The sequence below is a fragment of the Piliocolobus tephrosceles genome, chromosome 21, assembly GCF_002776525.5.
Source record: "Piliocolobus tephrosceles isolate RC106 chromosome 21, ASM277652v3, whole genome shotgun sequence".
In the NCBI taxonomy this organism is placed as follows: Eukaryota; Metazoa; Chordata; class Mammalia; order Primates; family Cercopithecidae; genus Piliocolobus; species Piliocolobus tephrosceles.
The window spans coordinates 44,359,377-44,369,152 of NC_045454.1; the positions used below are offsets into that span (position 1 = coordinate 44,359,377).

Here is a 9,776-nt window from a genome sequence, read left to right on the forward strand (position 1 = left end):
GAGGTTCCAATCCCACCTCTACTTCTTGTGTGCTGTGTGGCCCTGGGCAAGACACTTAACCTCTCTAAGCCTGGACTCTCTCATCTGTATAACAGGGGACATTTCTAGTGCTTCCATCTACTCAGTATGGTTTCAAAAGAACTGAATGAGCTCAGTATGTCCATTTGATTACCCTGTTTTGAGCACCCATATAGCACAGGGTATCCTGTTTGAGCATCTTTGTGCAAAGTGGCTGGCTCTTTATATTATAACTTACTATTTTGCAGGTACAGAGGCTCTGAGAAGGAGGTTGGGGAAGGGCATTGGCCACTTAGTAGTTGCCTACTGTGTGTCAGGCGCTTTCTGCACCAGCCACCTCCTGAGTCCTCCCAGAAGCCCCATCAGGTTGGCAATGGGATGACCCAGTTTCACAGGTGGGGAAACCGAGGCTCGGAGAGGCGCCTACTGTGTACCGGACCCCGCGGACCTCCCACCGGCCTTTACACGGGAACTGGGGTCCCCGCGTCCCCGAGAAGGCTGTGGTCAAGGGATCCAGCCCAGCCATCCCGCCCAGGTGCCGAGCTCCGGCCTCGAACCTGGGGCCGGCCCGCGGACTGGCGTCCTCCGACCCTACCTGCAGGCCCATGCCTACCTGATACGCGGCCGGGCCGGGCGGCCGCGCAGGCCCCTCCGTTCGCCCCGGCCCGGGTCCCGGCCCGGCCCGGCCCGTAGGCGACACTAGCTCCGCTCAGGCCGGCACCTGCGTCCGGGCACCGCCCGCCGAGCCGACAGCGCCGCGGGCCAATAGCGACCGCCTCTCGCTCGCACTCGCCAATCGCCACGCATGTCCCGCCCTCAGAGGCGGGGCCGGAGGCGGTAGGGACGCCGTGGGCCGCACAGGCCGCGCTGCGCCGCAGCTGCTGACTCCGCCCCTGCCGCGTCTTGGTTCCGCCCCCAGCTCCGGCTCCGCCCCCAGCACTGGTCCCGCCCTAGCCCAGCCCAGACACCAGGGGTGCTGCTGCGCCACCTGCAGACCGCCATCGTCCTCTAATAAATAAAACCGCTGCAGAATTCAACTTTTTTTTTTTTTTTTTTTTGAGACGGAGTTTTGCTCTGTCGCCCAGGCTGGAGTGCGGTGGCCAGATCTCAGCTCACTGCAAGCTCCGCCTCCCGGGTTTATGCCATTCTCCTGCCTCAGCCTCCCGAGTAGCTGGGACTACGGCGCCGCCACCACGCCCGGCTAGTTTTTTTGTATTTTTTAGTAGAGACGGGGTTTCACCGGGTTAGCCAGGATGGTCTCGATCTCCTGACCTCGTGATCCGCCCGTCTCGGCCTCCCAAAGTGCTGGGATTACAGGCTTGAGCCACCGCGCCCGGCCTCAACTTTATTATTATTATTTTTTTGAGACTAGCAGTGGCTCACGCCCCTAATCCCAGCACTTTGGGAGGCCGAGACGGAAGAATCGCTTGAGCCCAGAAGTTGGGGACCAGCCTGGGCAACATAGTGAGATCCCGCCTCTACAAAAAATTTAAAAGTTAGCCGAGCGTGGTGGTGTAAGCCTGTAGTCCCAGCTGCTCTGGAGGCTGAGGCAAGAGGATCACTTGAGCCCAGGAGTTCGAGGCCACCTTGGGCAACATAGTAAACTCACCCACCCCCATCTCTAAGACAGATCAATTTTCAAAAAAATGCTGCACTATGGCCGAGAGTGGTGGTTCACGCCTGTAATCCCAGCACTTGGATCATTTGAGGTCAGGAGTTCGAGACCAGCCCGGCCAACATGGTGAAACCCCATCTGTACTAAAAATACAAATAATTGGCTAGGTTTGGTTGTGGGCACCAGTAATACCAGCTACTCAGGAGGCTGAGGCAGGAGAATTGCTTAAATCTGCAAGGCAGAGGTTGCAGTGAGCAGAGATCTTGCCACTGCATTCTAGCCTGGGTGACACAGCCAGACTCTGTCTCCAAAAAAAAAAAAGTTTCCAATAAAGTCCTTTAAAAATCCAAAATCCAGGCCAGGCACAGTGACTCATGTCTGTAATCCCAGCTGTTTGGGAGCCCAAGGCAGGAAGGTCTCTTGGGTCCAGGAGTCTGAGACCTCATCTCTACAAAATAAAATAAAAATATTAGCCAGGCGTGGTGGCATCCTCCTGTGGTCCCAGCTACTTGGGAGGCTGAGGTGAGAGGATCAGCTGAGCCCAGGAGTTCTGGGCTGCAGTGAGCCATTACCTCACCACTGCATTCCAGCCTGGGCAACAGAGCAAGATCCTGTGTGAAAAAACAAAAAAGTCCCTAATCCATCCCAGGATCAAGTGTTGTATTTTGTTGTTATGACTCTAATTTAGTCTCTCTTTCTGGAACATTTTATCAATCTTACCTTGTCTCCATGACATCAATATTTTTCAAAAATTCCAGGCTAGTAATTTTGCAGAAAGTCCTTCCATTGCTATTTGTCTAACACTTCCTCATGATTTTGCATTTGTGGCAGGAAACAGACGTGACATTGTGTTTTCAGGATGCATACAATGTTGATTTTGTCCACTACCGATTATGCTAACTTGGTTCAAATGGTGTCTGCCAGTTTCTCAGTGTGAGTTAGTGTGTTACACTTTGGTTTTTTGTTGTTGTTTTTAATATTTTATTTAATTTTAATTTTTTTTTTTGAGACAGTGTCTCACTCTGTCACCCAGGCTGGAGTGCAATGGTGTGGTCTCAGCTCACTTCAACCTCTGCCTCCCCGGTTCAAGCCATTCTCCTGTCTCAGCCTCCCCAGTAGCTGGGATTACAGGCGCACGCCATCACGCCCAGCTAATTTTTGTGTTTTTAGTAGAGACAGGTTTCACTATGTTGGTCAGGCTGGTCTCGAACTCCTGACTTCAAATGATCTGCCTGCCTTGGCCTCCCAAAGTGCTGGGATTACAGGCGTGAGCCACCGTGCCCGACCAGTTTTTTTCTTTTTTTTTTTTTTGCGATGGAGTCTCACTCTGTGGCCCAGGATGGAGTGCAGTGACCCAATCTTGGCTCACTGCAACCTCCACCACCAGTTCAAGTGATTTTCCTACCTCAGCCTCCTGAGTAGCTGTGATTACAGGCCCACGCCACCATGTCCAGCTAATTTGTGTATTTTTAGTAGAGATGGGGTTTCACCATGTTGGCCAGGCTAGTCTCAAATTCCTATCTCAGGCGATCCACCCGCCTCAGCCTCCCAGAGTGCTGGGATTACAGGCATGGGCCACTTTCCACTTTTGTTAATAAGTGCTTTCCGGGGAGATACTTCAAAAGTAATTAAATAGCCTGTTCCTCAACACATTCGGTTTCCAAGAACTTAATATCAATTGATGACCCTTGCCTGTGTCAGTTATTATTATAATGGCAACCAAATGGTGATTTTTTTTTTCTTTCTTTTTTTTTTTTTTGAGACAGAGCCTTGCTCTGTCGCCCAGGCTGGAGTGCAGTGGTGCGATCTCGACTCACTGCAAGCTCCGCCTCCCGGGTTCACGCCATTCTCCTGCCTCAGCCTCCCCAGTAGCTGGGACTACAGGCGCTCGCCACCACGCCCACCTCATTTTTTGTATTTTTTTTTTTTTTTAGTAGAGACAGGATTTCACCGTGTTAGCCAGGATGGTCTCGATCTCCTGATCTCATGATCTGCCCGCCTCAGCCTCTCAAAGTGTTAGGATTACAGGCGTGAGCCATCGTGCCCGGCCTCAAATGGTGATTTTTCTAATTCCATCTTGGAGCATTTCCTTACTAACTGGCTCAACAAATTCTTCCAGGCTTACTTGTCTTACATTTTGTCTGCCCCAGTCCTGGACTCAACCATTTTCCAAAGAGCCCTGGTTCATTTTAGTAGTGAATGATATTTTATTTATTTATTATTTATTTATTTTATTTATTTCGAGACGGAGTCTCGCTCTGTCACCCAGGCTGGAGTGCAGTGGCGCAGTCTCAGCTTACTGCAAGCTCCGCCTCCTGGGTTCACGCCATTCTCCTGCCTCAGCCTCCCAAGTAGCTGGGACTACAGGCGCCTGCCGCCACGCCTGGCTAATTTTTTGTATTCTTTAGTAGAGACGGTGTTTCACCATGTTAGCCAGGATGGTCTTGATCTCCTGACCTCGTGATCCGCCCACCTTGGCCTCCCAAAGTGCTGGGATTACAGGTGTGAGCCACCGTGCCCAGCCAATATTTTATTTTATTTTATTTTGAAATGGAGTCTCCCTCTATTGCCCAGGCTAGAGTGCAGTGGTGCAACTTTGGCTTACTGCAACCTCCATCTCCTGGGTTCAAGCAATTCTCCTGCCTCAGCCTCCTAAGTAGCTGGGACTACAGGTGTGCACCACCATGCCCAGCTAGTTTTTTTGTATTTTTAGTGGAGATGGAGTTTCACCATATTGGCCAGGTTGGTCTCAAACTCCGGACCTCGTGATCCACCCCCACCTAAGCCTCCCAAAGTGCTGGGATTAAAGACATGAGCCACCATGCCCAGCCTTAATTTTTAAATAATAAATAGAGACGGGGCTTGTTATATGACCCAGGCTAGTTTTGAGCTCCTGGGCTCAAATGATCCTCCTGCCTCAACCTCACAAAGTGGTAGGATTACAGGCGTGAGCCACTGTGCCTGGCAGATTATTTCATTTATTTATTTATTTATCTTTTTTTTTGAGATGAAGTTTCGCTCTGTTGCCCAGGCTGGAGTGCAATGGAACGATCTTGGCTCACTGCAATTTCTGCCCCCCAGGTTGAAGCAATTCTCCTGCCTCAGTCTCCTGACTAGCTGGGATTACAGTCGTGCGCCACCATGCCCATCTAGAATTTGCATTTTTAGTAGAGACGGGGTTTCACCATGCTGGCCAGGATGGTCTGGAATTCCTGATCCCAGCACTTTGGGAGGCCAAAGTGGGTGGATGACTTGAGGTCAGGAGTTTGAGACCAGCCTAACCAATATGGTGAAACCTCATCTATACTAAATATACAAAAATTAGTTGGGCATGATGGCGTGCACCTGTAGTCCCACATACTCGGGAGGCTGAGACAGGAAAATTGCTTGAACCTGGGAGGCAGAGGTTGCAGGGAGCCGAGATTGTGCCACTGCACCCCAGCCAGGGTGACAGAGCCACTCTGTCTCAAATAAATAAATAAATACACAAAAAAGAAATGAAAAAAAGAAGGCTGGGCACGGTGTCTTACACCTGTAATTCCGGCACTTTGGGAGGCCAAGGTGGATGTATCACATTAGGCCAGTAGTTTGAGACCAACCTGGCCAATGTGGTAAAATCCCATCTCTACTAAAAACACAAAAATTAGCTGGGCATGGTGGCACATGCCTGAAATCCCAGCTACTTGGGAGGCTGAGGCATGAGGATCACTTAAACCTAGGAGGTGGAGGTTGCCGTGAGCCAAGACAGAATGAGATTGACTAAAAAAAAAAAAGACCTGTCTCAAAGAAAAAAAAAAGTAACCTGGCTGGGCAGCACAGTGGCTCACGCCTGTAATCTCAGCACTTTGGGAGGCCAAGGAGGGCGCGTCACGAGGTCAAGAGATGGAGATCATCCCGGCTAACATGGTGAAACCCTGTCTCTACTAAAAATACAAAAATTTAGTCTGGCATGGTGGCACGCGCCTGTAGTCCCAGCTACTGGGGGAAGCTGAGGCAGGAGAATTGCTTGACCCTGCGAGGCAGAGGTTGCAGTGAGCCGAGATCTCGCCACTGTACTCCAACCCGGCGACAGAGCAAGACTTCATCTCAGAAAAAGAAAAAAAAAAGGAATTTGCACATCACCATTTTGTAACCACTAATGGATTATGAAGCTTGGTAATGCTCATTAGGAGCTGCTAATGCCACAAAAGAGGGAAACATGAATGTAATGTGTCTTCTAACGTTTGTACACGACACTAGCTAGGCAGCGCTCAATCCAGCCCTGACTCTAATCAAATCTTTAGGTCTTTTTTTTTTTTTGAGACAGGGTCTTACTCAGTTGCCCACACTGAAGTATAGTGGTGCTATCTCTGGTCACTCCAACCTCCGCCTCCCAGGTTCAAGTGATCCTCCTGCTTCAGCCTCTGGAGTAGCTGGGATTACTGGCATCTGCCACCACGCCCAGCTAATTTTTGTATTTTTATTAGAGACGGGGTTTCGCCCTGTTGGCCAGGCTGGTCTGAACTCCTGACCTCAAATAATCTGCCTGCAGCGGCCTCCCAAAGTGCTGGGATTACAGGCGTGAGCCACAGCACCCAGCCCATAATAAAACATTTCTTAAAAGTTGGTATACTTCTTCCCCGTCTCCATTCATTCATTCATTCATTCATTCACCGTGACAGTGTCTCCCTCTGTTGCCCGCGCTGGAGTGCAGTGGTGTGATCACAGCTCACTGTAGCCTCTACCTCCCTGACTCAACTGATCTTCCCATCTCCGCCTCCCAAGTAGGTGAGTGCCACCATGCCCGGCTAATTTTTGTATTTTTCGTAGAAACGTGTTGTTTCTACGTTCGTAGAAACGTGTCGTAGAAACATCATGTTGCCAGGCTGGTCTTGCATTCCTGGGCTCATGCAATCTGCCCGCCTTGGTCTCCCAAAGTGCAGTAATTACAGACATGAGCCATGCTCTCAGTGTTTCTTTATTATTTTTTTTTAGAGACTAGGTCTCGCTGTGTTGCCCTGGTTGGACTGTAACTCTTGGGTTCAAGTGATCCTTCTCTCTCTCTTTTTCATTGGCAGTTTCTACTAGAAATCCTCCTGTTGCCCTGGTGCGGTGGCTCACGCCTGTAATCCCGGCACTTTCAGAGCCCAAGGCGGGCAGATCATGAGGTCAGGAGATAGAGACCATTCTGGCTAACACAGTGAAACCCTGTCTCTACCAAAAAAAAATCGGCCAGGTGTGATGGCATGCGCCTGTAATCCCAGCTACTCAGGAGGCCGAAGCAAGAGAATTGCTTAAACTCAGGAGGCGGAGGTTGCAGTGAGCGGAAATCAAGCCACTGCACTCCAGCCTGGGCAACAGAGCAAGACTCTGTCTCAAAAAAAAAAAAAAAAAAAAATTCTTCTGTCTCAGACCCAGAGTAGCTGGGACTACAGGTCACACCACTGTGCCCGACTGCCTTCCCAGCCTTTTATCCACTTCTTTTCTTTTTTTTTTTTTTTTTTTTTTTTGAGGCGGAGTCTCGCTCTGTCGCCCGGACGGGGGTGCAGTGGCCGGATCTCAGCTCACTGCAAGCTCTGCCTCCCGGGTTTATGCCATTCTCCTGCCTCAGCCTCCGGAGTAGCTGGGACTACAGGCGCCCGCCACCTCGCCCGGCTAGTTTTTGTATTTTTAGTAGAGACGGGGTTTCACCGTGTTAGCCAGGATGGTCTCGATCTCCTGACCTCGTGATCCGCCCGTCTCGGCCTCCCAAAGTGCTGGGATTACAGGCTTGAGCCACCGCGCCCGGCTTATCCACTTCTTAGAGTTTTCTGGCTCATAGCTGGTACACAATAAATGCTGGGAAAAGCCTCATAACTTAGCAGTGACACACACAGTTCGGGGTTTGAAACCTGTTTGCATCTTACTAATTGTGGGACCTTAGGGGAATCGCTTAACTTCTGTAAAAGGGGCCAGTATATTATGCCCACCTCCTTGGGTTGTTGCAAATAACAAATAATGATGTGTGAAAGATTTAACAAGGTCCCTAAGAAAAGTACATGTAGAATTGCCATATGAGTTGGGCACATAAACTTACAATTGCCATACGGGCCAGGCGTGGTGGCTCATGCCTGTAATCCCAACATTTTGAGAGGCTGAGGTGGGTGTGGATTGCTTGGGCCCAGGAGTTCAAGACCAGCCTGGCAACATAGTGAAACCCCGCCTCTACAAAAAATACAAAAATTAGTGAGGTGTCCTGGTGTGTGCCTGTGGTTCCAGCTACTTGGGAGGCTGAGGTGGGAGGATGGCTTGAGCCTGGGAGGCGGAGGTTGCAGTGAGCCGAGATCATGCCACTGCACTCCAGCCTGGGTGCCAGAGGGAGACCCCGTATAAAAAAAAAAAAAAAAAAAAAAAGGCCAGGCGCAATGGCTCACTCCTGTAATCCCAGCCCTTTGGGAGGCTGAGGTGGGCAGATCACCTGAGGTCGGGAGTTCGAGACCAGCCTGACCAACATGGAAGAGCCCTGTCTCCACTAAAAATACAGAATTAGCCAGGCATGGTGGCGCATGCCTGTAATCCCAGCTACTCGGGAGGCTGAGGCAGGAGAATCCCTTGAACCTGGGAGGCAGAGGTTGTGGTGAGCCAAGATCACACCATTGCACTTCCAGCCTGGGCAACAAAGAGTGAAACTCCGTCTCAAAAAAAATAAAAAATAAAAAGGTAAGTTTTATGTTATGTGTATGTTACCATAATAATAAAAGATTTAAGAACAGAGTCTGGCAGAGTGAGCATGACATACTTATTAAATCACTGAAATCAGAGTAATTAAACTGGCATTGCTGGCCTCTGACTCTTAAGGGGACATGGAGTACATCAGTCAGTCCCCACCTCAGGCCTAGCAGATAGTGGAGGCTGGAGAAATATTTGTTGATCTTTTGACTGCTTGAAATTCAAGGTGCTAAGGCCAGGCACGGTAGCTCACATCTGTAATCTCAGCACTTTGGGAGGCCGAGGCGGGTAGATCATCTGAGGTTAGGAGTTTGAGACCAGCCTGGCCAACGTGGGGAAACTCCATCTCTACTGAAAATACAAAAATAAGCCAGGTGTGGTGGCACGTGCCTATAATCCCAGCTACTCCAGAAGCTGAGGAAGGAAAATCCCTTGAACCTGGGTGGCGGAGGTTGCAGTGAGCTGAGATCACATTGCTGCACTCCAGCCTGGGTAACAGAGCAAGACTCTGTCTCAAAACAAACAGGGCCAGGCACGGTGGCTCACGCCTGTAATCCCAGCACTTTGGGAGCCCGAGGCGGGCAGATTACCTGAGGTCGGGAATAAATACAAAAAAGTTAGCTGGGCATGGTAGCGCATGCCTGCAATCTCAGCTACTCAGGAGGCTGAGGCAGGAGAATCGCTTGAACCCGGGAGGTGGAGGTTATGGTGAGCCAAGATCATGCCATCGCACTCCAGCCTGGGTAACGAGCAAAACTCGGTCTCAACAAACAAACAAAAACTCAAGGTGCTTTCTTGCACCCAATGCCTCTGTCCACCACATGACCCACCGTGCCCAAACCCAGGGGAATCCGTGTCCCTGGGGTCTGTTTGAATGGGCCCTGGAGCCCAGGGTGACTCCCCTCCAATTCTGCCAGTTAGCGCTGTGCCAGGCTGCTCCCTGGGCCTGGAGCGCACACCTTGGCTCACTCCAGCTCCCGTGTCTAAACAGCTCCCAGCCACCTGGAGCTCTTCTGGGAAAAGGTGTCTGCGATCCCCTATCCCTCCAGGCAGGGCAGCCAGAGTCTAGAATCAAGAGGGAATGGTGCTGTCCTCTCTCATGGCCCCCCGGGTCTCCAGGGTGTGGGTAGCCTCTTTAGCTAGAGGCTGGAGCTTTTGGACAGCTGCTGGCAGCTCACACTGATCCCAAGTTCACTGCGGGGTGAGGCAGAGGGAGCCGCTGGATCCTGGGAAGAGGAACTCCATGCCACACATCTTGCTGCCCCTGGCATTTCCCCACTGGGCCCTCCTCCAGTGTCAGTCTAGCGTGGAGACAGCTGGCATCACCAACATCCACTGGGCAAGTCACCCTCGTCAGGACCCCAGGGAAGGGGCGGCCCTGGCAGGAGACAGCGATGAATCCTGGCCACTGCCCTTGGCTCCCGTCCCCACCAGGGGGCGCCCGCAGGCCTGGGGT

The 9,776-nt window shown here is 51.1% G+C and overlaps 1 protein-coding gene across 8 annotated transcripts in view; it reads right to left on the bottom strand.

The window, feature by feature from the left end:
* Positions 1 to 788, bottom strand: part of MARCHF2 (membrane associated ring-CH-type finger 2) — a 25,537-nt gene extending 24,749 nt beyond the window's left edge. For 3 of the 8 annotated variants that reach the window (XM_023197413.2, XM_023197410.2, XM_023197409.2), the window contains exon 1: positions 632 to 787. The gene's annotated coding sequence lies outside the window, so the exon portion shown is untranslated. Of the gene's footprint in view, positions 1 to 631 lie in introns of all 8 variants that reach the window. The other 5 variants (XM_023197412.2, XM_023197411.2, XM_026455558.1 and 2 more) reach the window with 5 other exon arrangements.
* Positions 789 to 9,776: the final 8,988 nt, after the last annotated feature.